Source organism: Puma concolor, chromosome C1 (genome assembly GCF_028749965.1).
Source record: "Puma concolor isolate L17-30 chromosome C1, mPumCon1.1.hap2, whole genome shotgun sequence".
Lineage (NCBI taxonomy): Eukaryota > Metazoa > Chordata > Mammalia > Carnivora > Felidae > Puma > Puma concolor.
Window position 1 is genome coordinate 200,124,674 of NC_141674.1, and position 20,122 is coordinate 200,144,795.

General features: G+C 35.2%; 1 protein-coding gene and 1 pseudogene across 2 annotated transcripts in view; both read left to right on the forward strand.

Annotated features, from left to right (window-relative positions):
• SPAG16 (sperm associated antigen 16) overlaps window positions 1–20,122 on the forward strand; it is a 1,014,588-nt gene that overhangs the window by 588,571 nt on the left and 405,895 nt on the right. The gene's annotated exons all lie outside the window — the stretch shown is intronic.
• LOC112848987 (U2 spliceosomal RNA) lies at window positions 14,621–14,732 on the forward strand (annotated as a pseudogene).

Below are 20,122 nucleotides of genomic sequence, written 5' to 3' on the forward strand. Positions count from 1 at the left end.
TAGTTAAGAGTCTATTTTATGGTTTGCCTCTCTCTCTCTTTTTTACCCCTATCATCATTTGTTTTGTTTCTTAAATTCCCCATATGAATGAAATCATATGGTAGTTGTCTTCCTCTGACTGACTTATGTCACTTAGTGTAATATATTGTAGGTCCATCCATGTCATTGCAAATGGCAAGATTTCATCCATTTTGGTGTCTGAGTTATATGACATATATACACACACACACCACCACCACCACGTTTTCTTTATTCATCAGTTGATGGGCACTTCGGCTTTTTTCATAATTTGGCTATTGTTGATAACAGTGCTATAAACATTGGGGTGCATGTGCCCCTTCAAATCAGCATTTTCGTATCCTGTGGGTAAATAGCTAGTAGCGCAATTGCTGGGTCATAGGGTATTTTTTTAAGGCACCTCCATATCCTTTTCCTGAGTGGCTGCACCAGTTTACACTCCCACCAGCGATGCAAGAGGGTTCCTCTTTCCCACATCCTTGCCAACATTTGTTGTGTCCTATGTAATCAATTTTAGCCATTCTGACAGGTGTGAGATGATAATCTCATCATGGTTTTGATTTGTATTTCCCTGATGATGAGTGATGTTGCGTATCTTTTTAGGTGTCTGGTGGCCCTCTGGATGTCTCCTTTGGAAAAATGTCTGTTCCTGTCTTCTGCCCATTTTTTCCTTTCTGTCCATTTCTGGGTTATGTGGTTTTGGGCTGTTGAGTTTTTATAAGGTCCTTATATATTTTGGATACTAGAACTTTTTGTTAGACATGATATTTGCAAATATCTTCTCCCATACCATAAGGTGCCTTTTAGTTTTGTTGCTTGTTTCCTTCACTGTGCAGAAGCTTTTTATCTTGATGAGGTTGCAATAGTTCATTTTTGTTTTTGTTTCCTTTGCCTCAAGAGATGTATCTAGTAAGAAGTTGCTACAGCTGAAGTCAAAGAGGTTACAGCCTGTGTTCTCCTCTAGGATTTTGACGGATTCCTGTCTCACATTTAGATCTTTCATCCATTTTGAATTTAATTTTTGTGTGTGGTGTAAGAAAGTGGTGATTTATTGAACATTAATTGATCATATAGTTGTGGGTCCATTTATGGGTTTTCTGTTTTGTTTCATAGATCTATGTGTCTGTTTTTGTGCCAGTACCATACTTTCTAGATGACTACAGCTTTGTAATATAACTTGAAGTTCAGAATTGTGATGCCTCCAGCTTTGGTTTTCTTTTTCAAGCTTGCATTGGCTATTTGAGGTCTTTTGTGGCTCCATACGAATTTTAGGATAGTTTGTTTTACGTCTGTGAAAAATGCTGTTGGTATTTTGATAGGGATTGCATTAAATGTGTAGATTGCTTTGGGTAGTACAGGCATTTTAACAATATTTGCTTAAGATTATTCCTAGATATCTTACAGTTTTTGTTGCAATTGTAAATGGGATGGATTCCTTGATTTCTATTTCTGCTGCTTATTCATTGGTATATAGAAATGAAACAGATTTCTGTACGTTGATTTTGTATCCTATGACTTTAGTGAATTCATGTATCAGTTCTAACAATTTTTTGGTGGAGTCTTTTGAATGTTCTATATAAAGTATCATGTCATCTGCAAATAGTGAAAGCTTGATTTCTTCCTTGCTGATTGGATGCTTTTTGTTTCCTTTTGTTTTCTGATTGCTAAGGCGAGGACCTTCTGGTACTATGTTAAATGGTAGGGATGAGAGTTAATATCTTTGTCTTCTTACTGACCATAGAGGAAAAGCTCTCAGTTTTCCTTCATTGAGGATGATACAAGCTGTAGGTCTTTCACATATGGCCTTTATGGTATTGAGGTGTATTCCCTCTAATCCTACTTTGTTGAGAGTTTTTATCAAAAATGTATGCAGTTACTTTTTCAAATGCTTTTTCTGCATCTATTCAGAGGGCATATGGTTCTTATCCCTTCATTTATTAATGTGGTGTATCACATTGATTTATTTGTGAATATTGAACCACCCTTGTAGCCCAGGAATAAATCCCACTTGATTGTGATGTATGATTCTTTTAATCTACTATTGGATTCAATTTGCTAATATTTTCTTGAACATTTTTGCATCCATGTTCATCTGGGATATTGGCCTATAGTTCTCTTTTTTTAGTGGAGTCTTTGTTTTTGAAATCAGGGTAATGCTTGGCTCATATAATGTGTTTAGAAGTTTTCCTTCCATTTCTATTTTTTTCTAATAGTTTTGTAAGCATAGGTAGTAACTGTCCTTTAAATGTTTGGTAGAATTCCCCTGGGAAGCCATCTAGTCCTGAACTTTTGTTCGTTGGGAGATTTTTGATTAGTGATTCAATTTCTTTGCTGGTTATCAGTCTATGTTTTCTACTTCTTCCTATTTCTGTTTTGGTAGTTTACATTTCTAGGAACTTATTCATTTCTTCCAGGTACCCTAATTTGTTGGCATGTAATTTTTCCTAATATTCTCTTTTTTTAATTTGTATTTCTGTGGGGTTGGTTGTCATTTCTCCTCACTCATCTCTGATTTTATCTATTTGGGTCCTTTCTATTTTCTTTTTGATAAGTCTGGCCAGAGGTTTATCAATTTCATTAATTCTTTCAAAGAATCAGCTCCTGATTTCATTGGTCTCTTCTATTGTTGTTGTGTGTGTGGTTTCTATATTATTTACTTCTGCTCTAATCTTTATTTTTTCCCCTTCAACTGGCTTTCATCTTCATTAGTTTTTTCTTTTTTTAGCTCCTTTAGGTGTGAGGTTAGGTTGTGTATTTGAGATTTTTCTTGCCTCTTGATGTAGGCCTGTATTGCTGTATACTTCATTCTTATGACTGGTTGCTTTTGCTGCATCTCAAAGGTTTTGTATTATCGTGTTTTCATTTTCAATTTATTCCATATATTTCTTATTTCTTCTTTAATTTCCCGGCTTATGCATTCATTCTTTAGTAGGATGTTCTTTAGCCTCCATATATTTGTGAACTTTCCAAATCTTTTCTTGTAGTTGATGTTAAATTTTCATAGCGTTGTCATTGAAAAATATGCAAAATATGTCAGTCTTTTTGTACTTGTTGAGGCCTGATTTATGACCTAGTTTGTGACCTATTCTAGAGAATACCCCATGTGCACTTGAAAAGAATGTGTATTCTGCTGTTTTAGGTTCAAATATTCTGAATATATCTGTTAAGTCCATCTGGTCCAGGTGTCATTCAAAGCCATTATTTCCTTGTTGATTTTTTGCTTAGATGATCTGTTCATTGTTGTAAGTGGGGTGTTAAAGTCCCCTACTATTATTGTATTATTATCAATGAGTTCCTTTATGTTTGTTATTGTTTTATATATTTGGGTTCTTTCAAGTTGGGGGTATAAATATTTATAATTGTTAGATGTTCTTGTTGGATTGACCTCTTTATTATCATATAGTGCCCTTCTTCATCTATTTTTTTTACTGTATTTGGCTTTAAATCTAGTTTGTCTGATAGAAATGTGGCTACTCTGGCTTTCTTTTGACGTGCATTTGCATGGTAAATATTTCTCCATCCCCTCACTTTTGATCTGCAGGTGTCATTAGGTCTAAAAGGAGTCTCTTGTAGGCAGAAGATAGATGGGACTTGTTTTTTTCTTTTTTTGATCCATTCTGATACCCTGTGTCTTTTGCCTGGAGCATTTGGTGCATTTATATTCAGAATGATTTTTGATAGATATGAATTTAGTGCTATTTTATCACTTGTTTTATTATTGTTTGTGGAGACTTTCTGTGCTCCTTTCTAGTCTTCATCACTTTTGGTCTTTCCCACTTAAAGAGTCCCCTTTCATATTTCTTGCAGGGCTGGTTTATGGTCACAGACTCCTTTAGTTTTTGTCTGGGAAGGCCTTTATCTCTCCTTCTATTCCAAATGACAGCCTTGCTGGATAAAGTATTCTTGTCTGCATATTTTTCCCATTCAGCACATTGAATATGTCATGCCACTCCCTTCTGGCCTGCCAAGTTTCTGTGGACAGATGTGCAAATAGCTTATGGGTCTTCCCTTGTGAGTTAGGGACTTCTTTTGTCTTGCTGCTTTTAGGATTTTTTCTTTATCACTATATTTTTCAAATTTAACTACAATATGTTGTGGTGTTATCCTGTTTTTGTTGATTTTGATGGGAGATCTCTGTGTGTCCTGGATTTGAATGTCTGTTTCCTTCCCCAGATTGGGGAAATTTTCAGCTGTAATTTCCTTGAGTAAACTTTCTACCCCCTTTTCCCTCTTTTCTTTTTCTGGGACTCCTATAATATTAATGTTATTATGCTTTATGGAGTTACTCGGTTCCCTAAGTCTACATTTGTGATTCAAGGTTTTTCTTTCCCTCTTTCTTGCAACTTCATTATTTTCCATAATTTTATCTTCTATATCACTTATTCTTCTGTGTCTTCCATCCTTGTGGTCATTACATTCAGTCAATTTCAAATCTCAGTTATTGTTTATCATTTTTGGCCTCATTAGTTTTTAGGTCTTTTATCTCTGCAGTAAGGAACTCCTTGGTATCTTTTATGCTTTTCTCAAACCCAGCTAGTATCCTCATGGTGGTCGCTTTATATTCTTTACTGGGAATATTACTTATATATGTTTCAGCTAGATCCCTGGCCATGACCTTTTCTTGTTCTTTCTGTTGGGATGAAATCCTCCATCTTGACATTTTTTTTCTAGGTCTCTTTCTTCTTCTGTGTCTTAGGAAAACTTATGTTTCCTGCCTCTGAGAGTAATTGACTTTATGGAGAAGAGGTCATACACTGCTCAGGGCCTGGCACTTTGGGAAGTGTCTCTGGTATATGCTACAAATACTCTGCTGCTGTGTTTTAGCTTCTGTATCCCTCAGGTCACTCCTCTGCAGAATTTCTCCTTGCCTGCAGTGGGAATATTTGGACCTTGGCCAGAGTGTGGTGAGTTTCAACTAGGTATGCTCTATTCTACTTGCTAAAAAAGACCTGATGCTACTTCCAATAGAATTGAAGCTTTGCATAACTCTGTGGTCAGTGGACATGGTGTGTATGGGACTTTGTGCTGGTCTTCTGGGGAGGGGCCTGCTGTGCTGGTTTTTAGGCACACTTGCCAGAGAAAAGTAGTACTAGCAGAGCACAGGGAAGCAGAGCTTGGTTAAGTAGCTTAGGCAGCTAATGCTATTTGCTGAAGAGTTGGGGAGGGAAATGGTACCAGCCTGTTCCTTTGTCTCAGGGAGGCAATGCCACCTTTCTCAGATGTGCTCCAAAAAGGGGGAACTGTCTCTCCCATCTTTCCCATGGAGTCCCAAGTGATCCTCTGTCCCTGGACTACCTGCCTGCTTTCTCTACAGAAGCACCACAGTGCCCTCGGGTCTCTATACCAGTTATGCCATGGACTTCTAAACCTCCAGTCTTTGAGCCATGCTGGTTGCAAAACTCATGAAAATCAGCCCTTCTTGTCTTCCAGTCAATGGCTGTGGGGAAGTGTTTTCCTTGTGCAATCACCTGTACACAAGGAAAACACTTCTGTGCACTTCTCTCTCTCTCTCTTTTTCTCTCTCTCACACAACACTCTTTACAACCAGGGCTCCTTCCCCTTTAGAGCACCTGCAATTCGTTCCTCCCCCAAACCACATCTCCACACCTCCTACCTTCCATGATGTGACTTCTTCTTTCCTCTAGTTGTGCAGTTTGTTCTGTCCCCATCCTCAGCTTTATTTCTTGGGTATTCAGAATTATTTGATATTTATTTAGCTGTGTTCAAGGGATGAGGCAAGCCTGGGGTCCTCCTAGTACTTGGCCATCTTAGCTCCTCCTCCCTATTGACATACATTTAAATATAATGATTTAAAAAGACTATATCTTATAATGTGTTTACACCTTAGCTTAGAGGTACACTGAAATCCATGGGAAAAATGTATGATGTATGTTAGGTAAATGATTAAATCAAAACCTTACAAAATGCCTTAACTTCAAACCTATGAAATACTAGAGTGGTTACAAAAGAAACAAAATCATTTGTTAGAATACTTAAAAGACAGAAATATCTGTCTATGTGAGAGAAATGTCACACTGTTTGGGAAAAAACTTGCCCTAAACATCTATTTTCATATTATCCTTAAATTTAAGAAGTGCTCAAATTTGCATATTTCTTAGGAGATACAACAGGTTTTAAACTGTGCCATATTACAACTTGTGAAATTGGGGAAAAATAATTTAGACTATGTATATAACTATAGAAGTTTAATAAAACATAGTTAGGCATTTGTTTTCTTTAATAATGCCAGTTAAATAAAGATACTTTCTAGTCATTTTTTCTGCCCCTAGGTATCACAAAAAAAATCTAAGAAAGTACCAAATTTTTTTAAGTTTACTTTATGATAAAAGAGGAATAAAACGAAACTTTATAAAGCATTTTTTTAATATTGATTCTGAGATCTGAGCATACTTATTTTGTATGGGAATCCCAGTGGGAGGAAATAGAACACCTAAATTTCATCTGTTCAAGGTCATGATAGCCTTGTTAATTGGTAATTCATTATATTCATTCATCATTCATTCAGTGTAGTCTAAACTGCTACCATATGCTAGGCATTGCAGCTTGATATTCAGACTCCATTTCACCTAGCTCTGAACTCTGAAACCTCTCTGCCACATTCACTGTCTTCCTACCTCATCCTCAAAAGAATTGGATAGATATTAGCACCTCAGGGGCTAAACATGTAGGAGATAAGCAGGCTGAATTTTGGATCCAGTACCTTGTTTAGTGGTCCATGCTACCTATGCTTTCAGTCTTAGACTAATATTCTGATAAAATCAAGTTAACCTTAAAACAAACATATTTGATAAATCAAGTTAAATTGTGCCTCATATTTATGGATTGAGTTCTCTAAATACTCACTCTAGACTAACATACCCCTGTTCATGTTCCCACCTTTAGCTCTCCTTCTTTTTCCTGAGTTGAGGATCATAATTCTGGACAATTCTGGTTTTTCCTACTTGGCCTATGTTTAATGTCTCAGTTAAGCATATATTTGACACTGTGAAGAGGGATAATATTGAGTTCTGTACATGTTTTAAAAAAGATTTGCACGTTCTTTAACCACAAAGTCTTTAAATTATAATAAATGGTGTTAACAACAGTATGCAATCAAGAAATATTGTGCTAAATGCCATAACAGAAGAACTATAACTAATTTGAGAAGATTATTAAAAACTTTCCAGGGTGAGGGGAAATGTTCTATCTTAAAGACATATATGTCACACTGCCAAGAAGTAACTGACTGACATGGGAGAAGGAAGGGGTCATAAACCTAGGGAATTGAGATGATTGTACTATAAGAAACAAATATATATTTAGTGGGATAAGTTCCTAAGCTGTTTCAAAGGGGTGTTCAAACCCTTTTATACAATATAAAGTCATCCATACAAATAATTGCTATGAGTACTTGATGAAACAAATACACATTAAATCAGTAAAGGTATAGAAAGCTTGAACAACACTAACAAGAAACTTTTCCTGAGATTTATAGACATTCTACCCCAAAACAGCAGAATACACATTCTTTTTAAGTATACATGGAGCATCACCAAGATAGACTGCATGTTGAGCCATGACAGGATCAATACATTTTCAATGATTTAAACCATACAAAGCATGTTTCCTGTATAAAACTGAATTCGAAGGAAATCAGTAACAGAAAAATATCTGAAATATGTCCAAATATTTTGAAATTACAAACCACATTTCAAACAACTCAGAGGTCAAAGAAGAAATCACAGGAGAATTAGAAGTAATCTAATTGGATAAAGCACAAAATATCAAACTTTATGGGATAAAGTACAATTAGGTTGCAGAATACAAGGTCAACATGCAAAAACAATCTTATTTCTATATCCTAACAATGTAAAATTATACCAAAATATAAAAAAAATATAGTGTCTCCAAAAATGGAAATACCTAGGTATAAATCAAACAAAAACCAAAAAAAACCAAACATGTGCAGAATCTGTATGTTGAAAACTACAAAATACAAAAAAAAAAAAATCCAAGACAACTTCAGTAATTGAGAGACAGACCATGTTCATAGTTTGGACGACTCAGTATAATAAAGTATGAATTCTTCACAAATTTACAGTTTTAATGCAATTCCTATCCAATTCCCAGGAATAAAATTTTGTTAATATAGGCAAATAATTCAATTCTGTAAAATGAGAGAAGAGTGTCCTATTATTACAGGTTTTGGGATAGCCAGGGCAAAGCTATGTAGCTAACATGCCAACAATTGCATGGGTTTGAATGCTGCATCCAAATTTATACTAGGCACAGGGATGGTTCTAGGTTCTATCATGGGCTGATACTACTGGGACAGTAAGAATGATTCCCCAGTCAGTGCTTGTTCAGTGGGCCCATCTCTGCAGACTGGGCCTGGGGAAACTGAGGACATAGTCTCCCTCCTTTTGTTTTCTCATTTCCCAAGAGATATTTCCTTAATGTTTATTTGGCTCTCCTCACCCTTTTCTCTATATCCCCTCCAGGCCACCATACAGAACATAAGACCTATATTAAGCCCAGTCTTCAGGAAACAAAAGCACATGCCAATTGCATTATATCAACATTTGCTTTATCACATGGTGTATTATCATGATGGTTTCAATTTTTGTTTAGTCTCTTGTTTTTAAAGTTCCAGTTTAAGAAATTCATTTAAGCATACTCATGATGGAAATACCTACTCCACATGACCCAACTAATTCTCACCTCTTCCTAGTTGATCCACCAAAAAGAGTCATATCTGTACTACTATGTCCAAGTCAGATGTGACTGATTGCAAAAATTATTCTTGAAGAGAGTAATCAAGCTCCTACCACCTTGATAGACAGATAAGGGGTATTAATTATATTGATTAATATGTAGCCAGCCTTCACAATTTTCAAATTGCTTTCGGACTTTTTTTTTCATTTTATACTGCTTATACATAAATGTAGAGTGTATGTGACTTGTCTATAAGTCATATAAATGGCAGAATTGGTTCATAACCCAAGTCCAACAGTTTAAAGTGTTATTAAACAATCCTATAAGCAATGTATAGTGTCAGCAAATAAAAATACCTTGAATGTTAGAAGAACCATTTATTTTATATATTTTTTCTTTGAATCCCATGATTAATGAGTTACTTTTTTTGCCTTATTTAAAACAGGATTTTACATGGTGTGATCTTTTTGTTTACTAGAAAAATGTCTGATCTAAACTGAGTACCTTCCCTTTTACATTTTTGTATCTTTATCTCTTGCCTTAAGAGTAATTAGAAATATATATGGTCCCAAATTGCAAATTATATAAAAATAATATACCTATAAATGTGATTTATATTTATATTTGAATATTACTTTATTTTGAATATAGGTGATAAATTTCCTTTAGCCAGAATAACTCTAGAATACTAGAGTTAACTGCGGAGAAACACCATGTGAAAGGCTGAGAGGTTAATCACTTTTTTGCAGTCTGTCCATACATAATTTCTCTGACAAGTCACTCAAAAAGATACTCTGTATGGAATTTTTTAAATAGCTGTATAATTTTGTCACATGAGGAACTTTTTTATGATGGAACTTTTTATGAGGAACTTTGAACGATGGAAACAAGAAAACTCTAGTACCTTGTAAGGAAGGATGGAAGCAGATGGAGGGTTTTCCCAGCTTCTTTCTCTAAATTCCCCTGCTCCCCCCTCTGGTTTGGCATCCTCATATATCATTTCTTCATTTGATTCCATATATTTCCCACATCTTGGTCCTCCTGATTCTCCTCACTTGTCTCATGCTGCTTTGCCAATTTCCACTCTCATCACTCCAACTTCTGGACCTGGGATAGTCATGAATCACAAACCCAACTGCAACAGTTTATATTTTAGAGTGATTTAAAGGAGAGCAATAATAAATGTAACATAGGCTTTCCTGGAACTTCTATGGATAGGTTTTAAAGTTTTCTGAGCAAGGCATTGAGCAGTAAGAATAAATGGTAAAGTCAATGTAATCATTAAGTCAGTGGTTCACTGAGGTGGTGGACAGTACCATTCCTAAATGAATATTTTGATACTTCAGAGTGCTTTTTCTTGTTTCATTTATTCATGGGCACAGTTGGCATGAAGTGGTGGAGACAGGCATGCCATACATCTTGCTGAGTAAGACAGTCCTGCACAATGAAAACAATCTTTGTGTACCACATGACTTCCAAATGTCCCTATGTATATTGATGAAGCTGAAAGGAAAAAAAAAACTGTTAATATCCTTTTTACATTTTATTTTTAGCTATAAATCCAACTCCACATTGAAAATAAACACAAAACATCAATTACAAAGTTTTTAGTACATACTGTTTTTTAGGAATGCAACTACTTTGTAAGCCAAGGGAATATTTAGCCAAATTTGTATCATAACTTTACCAAGAGTTGTTTACCATTGCACAGAATTTCTTTAGTGGGAGCAAGACCACTAGAACTTGAGTCTCCTAGATGGTGCAACTTACCAATTTGCTTTTATATCAGTGACTACCATGGTAGTTCTATACATAGGTGTGAGCATCTGGCTCCATCATTATGTCTCCTAATGTAGTTGGGCCTGTGTATTATTTTTAAAACACATTATTTTATTACAAATTACTTTCTATTTCTTTTTTCCTTTGCTGTTAGGCCAATATATTATTTTTTTTAATTATTATTGTCTTTAATTTTATTTCAATATAGTAGACAGAGCTTTAACTATGTTTGTTTTTTGAAGGAATCACTAGATCTCATACAATCAACAATTACGATATGATGTAATTAAGCAGACTAATACCAACTAGTAGGTTCACAAATTTCATAGTTATTCAGCTGAACATCAAAGTGTTAATTGTATAATCCTGAAATCAAGATTTGTTGGGAATAATTGACACACTTATATGCATCAACTGATATTTATGTAGTGTATAAATGATGCTGCGTATAAATGATAAAACAAAGTTGCATTAAAGTTGGCCTTAGAATACAGATGTCTAATAGGCATATAAGTCATCCTTATCAACTTTCAACAGTGCTGACCAGTCATGTAATGAAAATGGATAGCACCTGAATGAGAAAACAATTATGTGGCTATCTGAAGGAGGGTAGCCATACCCAAAGGATGAACAAAATACTTCAAGCAAAACTAACAGCAACATAATGAGCTAAGAAGTGACAGGCACAAGCACAAGCAGATCATGTTGGCTTGAAGCAAGCAGAGTTTGAGCTGCTTCACTGCCTCATTTAAACAGAAGAGTGTGCTCAGCATGAAACTAAGAGACAGCTTACAGAGGACGACACCCTGCAGGTAACAGCTGCTGCTAACACCCAAAGGACAGAATAGATAGAAGGCGTATTTATTTTTTGCAATTTGTGAGGAAGTGACTGCCTGACGTGAATCAGCCTTTTCTGACTCACTCTTATGAAGAGGAAGCACCAAGGTCAATGGCCCAATCACATGGTGCAGAAGATATTGCCTTATTTATATAATTTAGTGGAGTAGCCATAAGTAATTTTAATAAGATTATTGTGAATGTGTCATTTGCATAAGTATAAATAATTTGTTGATTGCGGTTGTTCTTAAGAAAAATAGACATTCAAAACTAAACACCCTAAAGCATAAGTTTAATGGCATTTCCCTAGAGCCTATACTGCATTCTGTCCCAATTTCTATTCTGAATACGGAACCCATATTGAGTCCAGGTCCAGGACCAAGCCAAAAAGCAGAGGACATCCAACTTTAAATGAAAAAAATACTGACTCCATAAATTTCTATATCATTTTTTAAGAAAGATATGTTTAATAGGAAAGCCATGATTCCTCACATAAAGTCCAGATTTTGTTTAAGAATCTAAAGGTAGAGTATAGGAAAAAAAAAATAATAGCTGTGCTTCTTTATTGAAATGCTGGTAGTTTTAAATTTTTGACATGAATAATTGGATATGTCATATGTGAAACTACCAAGGAATAAAATAGAGGTCATAAAATGTAAAGACATGATAGGACATATTTATAACCTCATAAAACAAACTGGCATTTTTAATATCTTAAGCTGGCCACTTTACTGTATTTGTATATGGGTCCTCACTAAAAAGTCCTGTCCCTGATTTGAACATATCACATATGAGAGGTAAAAAGCGCAAGGTAGATGGGATATACAAATGTCATTCTGTTTATAATCCTCATTTTTTTAGGTTGGTGACATTCTGTCATATAACCAAGGTGATGATATATCTTTATAATAATCTGTAGAGTCCTACAGAACTTTTCCAACAACATTTAGATCCTAACATATTATTTTTAATGCAATCTCAGCAGATGGAAATTAACAAAAGTTAGTGTAATGTTATAATTATAAAGAAAAACATGTATCCTTTTTTCAAACTCATTTTAATGTATTTTTTACAGACAATAGTTTTCTTTAAGAGCTTTAATATAATTCAGTGTTTGTGAGGTATTATGGGAGGAGGTGTGAGTAGCCATCCAGGTGGCAGTAAAATGCAGTGAGCCCTAATATATAATATAATACATAATTCATTGTAATAACGGTGAAGAACACACATTGGGTAACATATTTTAATGGGCTAGTAAGTGAATGATGAAGAAAAGAGAGAACTTCAAGGTAGAAGCTGTAGAATAAATGAAGTAAGGGTAGGAAGACAGATTCTTAAAATATTTTTTTAAATCTGCTACATCAAATCATTCCCATGAAATTTAATTCTTTCTGACCAAATGGACGATCGACATGTCATTAACTAGTTAGTTACATATCAAAGACGAGGTTCTTTTACAAGTTATGTCTCTTTTAATTCAGCTATTATTTAGATATTTCAGACAGAGACAATAAGTTGCCTTAAATTGTTTAGAAAACTAAGGTGCAAATAGAAAATATTTACTATTCCTACTATTAAAACATCTGCTTCCGTTCACCTAATCTGAGACAGACCAGATTGATTTGCTTACACATTCCTGGCTGCTTTTATTAAGTTCTTTCTATTCTGAATTTTGCTCTCCATATTAGCTACAATATGAAAGAAATTAAAATGGATATATTTTGTTTAAAGATATCAGAGGAGCTAAATTATTTCCATAATGAAGAACGGATTTAAACACAATCACTTAATCATACAACTTAAAGGTTATTACAAGGTCCTGTGTGACCTTGAATACTTATTTTTCCAGCAGTTTGTTATTTTATATGTTTTTTTCTTATGTGGACTAAAATTCCTACAATTAGAATAACTTCTTTTGGATGTAGAACAAAGAAAAGGCTTTATTGTGGTTTTTATACAGTATTTTTATGATATTTAGAAGATAACTGTTAAAAGTGTGCTCTGCTGGAATGGGCTTAAGAAAGATGGGAGGAAGAGTGCTTATGTAAAAGTAGCCTTCTCAGGCATGCTTCTCATTTCATTAGCGTGGGTTAGTTTATTAAATTAACTGGTTGCTCACCAATGCCTGCCCTAAGAATAAGTGGTAGAAAAGCCACTAAGTGTAAATGTGGGCTTTACAAGTGTGTCAGAAACAAAGGCAAATCCCTTAGAAGCATAGACTATTGTCAGGTGGATTTCCATGGAGTGCCATCCCAGAGAAGCCTTAAGGAAACATGAAGGTGTCAGAGAAAACAGATCTAGAGTTTGAGATGGCCATGGAAATACTCATGTTATAGCATACAAAAGATTCATTTCACTCCTCCACCTTTTCTCCTTCTCTTTCTGCCATGAATAACATGTATGAAATTACTTTATTATTTTTTTAAGTTCATTTATTTATTTTGAGAGAGAGAGAGAGAGAACGGGAGAGCAGGAGGGGCAAAGAGAGAGGGAGAAAGAGAATCCAAACAGGCTCCGTACTGTCAGTGCAGAGCCCAATTCAGGGTTCTAACTCACGAAACATGAGGTCATGACCTGAGCTGAAATCAAGAATTAGTCACTAAATGGACTGAGCCACCCATGCACCCCTGTATGAAATTACTTTTAATCATGTAACAAATATATTTATAAATATATGGATATATAATATATATATATTATATATATATTATATATTTTATATATATAAATATATAAAAACATGGACCTCCTACAAATCAGGTGTAGAAAAGATATGTCATTTCCTTGTTTTCTAGAAGTCAAGATAATTTGGACTTGACTCTTTCTCCTAAGTGTAGCTAGAAATTCTACCTTAGTCATTCTTAGTGCATCCCATCCCTTGAATTGCAGTGAGGTTCCAGGACCTTATTCAGCCATAGTAATCAGGAGCCTTTTCTAGTCACTGGTTATCAGCCTACTGCTGGGATGCTCAATATCCCAGCTCTGTGGTGATATATGTTACTTTGGTGTCATTCATAGAACATTTTTGGACAAAGAGTGAGCCTTGGGCCTATGACCCAATCTTCCACATCAGCCATGAGACCATATCTGGGATGTGGCCACCTTCTCCAAGCACTGCAATGGAGTGGTATGAAATTCTTTCCTTCTCACAGAGCCTGATAAGCATCTCTACCCCTCTCACTCTTTCTCATTTTCCTTAGAAGCTTTCCAGCAACTTCTTCCCTTCAAAGATACTAGCTTGAGTTAAAATTTTACAATGGATAACAAAAACATCGCTTTTCGGCCTTTTGGCTAAGATCAAATGTAGTTTCTCTTCTTATCAGTTTACAATGGATAACAAATACCTTTGACTCCAGATAGTTTCTGCTTTCTGTCCAGCCAACATTGTAGAGGCAAGGAATTGCAAAAGTTCTCTCCCTGATTAAACTGAGGTATAAGGGGGAAAATACCAGGAATATAAATGTTAATTGATATTTCAATAAATTATATGTCATAGAGGAATAGCCTCATGCTTTGATATCACCAGGCACACTGGTGATAAAGAAAAATTCATTCCAAAATATAATTTAAAACAAATACCTAGTTGCTATATCCTGACAAAAAATTTAGTCTGATTTGTAAATAATTCATGTAACTATTTTACATACATTGAAAGTAAATTACATTTAAGACATTATATTATATATGTTTTATTTATTAAAAATCATAAAATTATACAAATTCAACAGTGTCAGGAAAATCTGGAATGTATAGTCACTGTACTCAGTATAAAGAGATATTGAATAAAGACAGCTATATTTTAGCCATTGAATCAGAGGCACTTAAAATGAAAGTCAAGTAATGAGGAGACTCTCCTTCCAGCTATTCCCAAGCTATTTGCCCCCCCCCGCTTTTTTTTTTTTTTTTTTTTTTTTTTTTTGCTTTTATGTATTTTAGATTCTTGTTTGGTGGGTAGAAAGCTCTGGGGTCTGGAAAAGGATAACATCCTTAGGCCATTAGGTAAACAGAAAAATTGGACTGATTGAGAAAAATGATCTCTATTTAAATTGTGTTTACCATTTCCAGTATTTTCATTTCTAGAGAAGATATTAATAAAGAAATGTATCCTGACTTAGGAAGTTCAATCTGGGTTTAATTGTATTCCTTCTAGAGTTTCACATAACTTCTGCCAATAATCCCCATCTTTCACTCTTGCTTTCACTTGTTATAGAATTTATTAAAGAATAAGAAGAGGAGAAAATCGTAAGATACACCAGGGACTGGAATGAGAGTGTACAGATGGTTCCATACCATTCACTTTTAGAAAATGAAAATGACTCTGTGTGAAGTATCACCATAAGAGGTTGTGGGGTTTTTTTTGTGTGTGGTTTTTTTTTCCAACTCAGAAGGGTTAGGCATACATAGCAGGAAGAGAGACTAATGGGGAGCTGAATTTCCAAAAATAAACTTCTCATTTCACCATTTCACGTCAAGCCACTCTGAAAAGAAGCTGGTAGCAGCAATAGGATAAAGTTTCAAGGGGCATTGAACGTGTGGCACAGCTAACGTCCCCTGATTGGCTTACAATATGTCACCATATTGTCTTTACCTATGGTTCCATCCTCATTCAAAATTTTAAAAGTGATCATTTTTACTGACATTTTACTTTCACAGTGGAAAAATGGGGCCCTTAGATTGATACCATCAAGGATGGTGACAAAGAATTCATTAATTTAATACTTTTAAGAAACTTTTGTTCCTAAGGGTAAGCTTGTGAATTAAGATCAGAAGTTTAAGCCTAATTAAATTCTACTTTTAATGAGAAAAATAAAAACTAAAATACCGTCAGTTTCTATAAGTTTTCAGGTAGAAATAATTCTTATATCATTTGGGTTGATATATAATTCTTTTTTTTTCCTAAGGTAATTGAAATCCTCATAAGTGTAGTAAGTTCATTTTTAAACAACATAATCAGTATTTTTGGGTGAAAGGGAAGGATATTGGACTAAGATTAAGTATTGGGAAGTAGTGGTATCTCTTCACAGTTCGTGCACATCTTCAGTTTCATTAATAATTAGAAATATTTATTGAGTACCTCCTCTGGTTATTGCTATCAGACAATAAACATGCCAGATAAGGCCAGAGTCTTCATGGGGTATGTAACTTTAGGCAGGACTGATGGGAGGGAGAGATTTCAAGAACATGAATAAGCAATCAACCTAATTTCACCTAGTGATTGGTGCTATGAAGGAAATAGGATGATGTGACAGATGGGTGTTCTGTGTCCGTTCATCTTTCACCCATTTATGGTCACCAGACACCAAGCTTTGAATGAAAGCTCTGAGCGTAAGGAAACATCTGGATTGAATCTCTTTTCTCAAACATCCAATCCTTGGATAATCTAAGGTTTTTTTTCCTCTCATTTCAGCCCTTCTTTGTCTACTTTCTGTTTTTCTTGCTGGGATTCCTACTCTCCTAGAGTAAAGCTTCTGTGTCTAGAAGTCTTGCCTTTTGCCACTAACTTTTCTCATTACTGATATCTGGTTTCTGACACAAATCTCTTCCAAGACCTGTTGTCCTGGAAAACAGGTATAAGATTCAAATGTATCAGTGTGGTTACTTGTGATTATATTATATTAAAATATTTTGTATCCATTAATCTATCCATGGACACAGGTTTCTTCCACATCTCCATGATTGCAAATAATGCTGTAATAAACATAGGGGTGCATATATCTTTGTGAATTAGTGGTTTTTTGGAGGGGAAATACCCAGTAGTAGGATTACTGGATCATATAGTACTTCTATTTTTAATATTTTGAGGAACCTCTATACTGTTTCCTATGGTGGTTTTGCCAATTTACATTCCCACCAACAATACACTAGGCTTCTCTTTTCTCCATGTTTCTCTCCAACACTTGTTACTTACTATCTTTTTGGTACCAGCCATTCTGATAAGTGCAAGGTGATATCTCATTGTGGTTTTGATTTGCATTTTGATTTGCACTAATCTGATGATTAGTGCTGATGAGCATTTTTTTCATGTGCCTGTTGGCTATCTGTATGTCATCTTTGCAAAAGTCTATTTAGGTCCTTTGCCCATTTTTTAATCAAATTATTTGGTTTTTTTGGTGTTGAGTTGTGTTAAGTTCTTTATATATTTTGGATATTAACTCCTTATCAGATATATCATTTGTAAATGATCTTTTCCCATTTATTAGGTTGCCTTTTTCTTTTATTGATAGTTCCATCTCTGTGCAAAAGCTTTTTATTTTGGTGTAGTCCCAATAGTATATTTTTGCTTTTGTTTTATCTACAAATATGTTGCTAAAGCTGATGTCCTAGAGATTACTGCTTATGCTACACACACACACACACACACACACACACACACACACACACACACACTGGAAAATCACTCAACCATAAAAAAATTAATGTGATCAGGGTGCCTGGGTGGCTCAGCGAGTTAAGCATCAACTTCGGTTCAGGTCATGATCTCACAGTTCATGAGTTCAAGCCCCACATTGGGCTCTGTGCTGACAGCTCCAAGCTTAGACCTGCTTCGGATTCTGTGTCTCCCTCTCTCTCTGCCCCTCACCTGCTCTCACTCTGTCTCTCTCTGAAAAATAAATAAACATTTTTTAAAAAAAGCTTAAAAAATGAGATTTTTGATTTGCAACAACATGGCACAGCATGGATGGACCTAGAAGATACTATGCTAAGTGAAATAATTCAGAGAATGACAAATACCATATGATTTTGCTTATATGTGGAATCTAAAGTTAAAAATAAATGAACAAACAAAAAATAGAAATGGACTCATAAATACAGAGAACAAACATAGTTGGTAGTGAGGAAGGTATAAGGGATGGACAAAATAGGTAAAGGAGATTACGAGGTACAGACTTTCAGTTATAAAATAAATAAGTTGTAGAGATGAAAAGTGAAGCACAGGAAATATAATCAATAATATTGTAATAATGTCTAGTGACATGATGACAACATTTATTGTGCTGAGCACTGAGTAATGTACAGAATTTTCAAATCTCTATGTTGTACACTTGAAACAAATATAACATGGTACATCAACTATACTTTATATATATATAAGTAGTGAGAAGTTAAATAGATGATTTCAGAAGTGGTTTTTGGATTTCAAGTATTTAATGTTACATCTGTTGATCAGCTTATAGTTAACAGTGAGTCATTTGCAATCATCTTTGAAGCTAATTTATTTCCCTTTTTGTTTAAATTATTCTTAAAGATACGCTTCAAAACAACTCTCCTGACCATTTTTGAATATAAAAAAGACATTTAATACTTTTAAGTCATAGAATTTGTAGAAGGAAAAGTTCTTTAAAAAACTGACCTAACTACACAAAATACAAAAGCAGCACCATATGATTGAAGTGTATAAGCTTTCACTCTTTCTTATTCAGGTCTGAGTCTCAGGCACACGAGGGATTGGCTTCCCTCATTCCACCTCATAAGACATAAGTTCTAAAGCAGAAGTAATTATTTTACTTAGTCTGTTAACTTTGAGAATCCCAGACCATGAGAGTCAACTCAGTAATGGGACATTTTATTTCTAATTCTTTCTGTCTTTTGTAATACTATTCACGGGCAATATTTGAATCAGTTTAGATTGGGTAGTAGGTACCAAATGACCTAGAAGGTATGGATGGCAGGGAACAAACCTGTGCCCTGAAAGTAAAGGAAGAGTTCAGGTATTTACTAAAGAAGTAGTTTATTACTGCATCCTTAAGAACAGCGGCATTGGGGCACCTGGGTGGCTCAGTCGGTTGAACATTAGACTCTTGACTTCGGCTCAAGTTATGATCTCACAATTCGTGGGAATGAGCCCCACATCGGGTTCTGCAATGACAGTGTCAAGGCTGCTTGGGATTCTCTCTCTTCTCTCTCCCTGCCCCTCACCCTGCTCACATTTGCACATACACTTTCAATCTCTCTTTCTCAAATAAATAAAATTAAATTTAAAAATTAAGTAAATAAATAAATAAAAAGAACTTTGGCAGTTATATTCATTCTCATGTTCATTCTAACTCTTATGAGTATCATGTGCTGGATTAAAACATAAACAAAAGACAAAACAAAATAAATAAAATAAGAAATGCCAAGGAAACTCAGTACAGGCAATCAGATGATAACTGGGATTTTAAAGAAATCTTTAGGGACACCTGGGTGTCTCAGTCCCTGCGTTGGGCTCTGTGCTGACAGCTCAGGGCCTGGAGCCTGCTTCAGATTCTATGTCTCCCTCTCTCTCTTCTCCTCCCCTGCTCACACTCTGTCTCTCAAAAATAAATAAAGATTAAAATATTTTTTTAAAGAAATCTTTAATTCATATACATTTGAAAGGAAAACTCTGGCTAAACCAAGGATCATCACATCAGGCAGTGTGTGTGTGTGTGTGTGTGTGTGTGTGTGTGTGTGTGTGTGTGTATTTATTTATTATTCATTTTTGAGAGACGGACAAGTGCAAGTGGGGGAGGAACAGAGAGAGAGGGAGACACAGAATCCGAAGTGGGATCCAGGCTCTGAGCTGTCAGCACAGAGCCCGATGCTGGACTTGAACTCATGAACCGCAAGATCATGACCTGAGCTAAAGTCAGACACTTAACCAACTGAGCCACCCAGGCACCCAAGCAGTGTGTGTTTATAAACCTACATTCAGAAAAACGTAGGCTTTGGTGTGTAGCATTTGCCAATTTCCATGGTATAAATACTACCACCATGACCAATTTCAAATGACCCAAGTGAAGTCACTGAATGT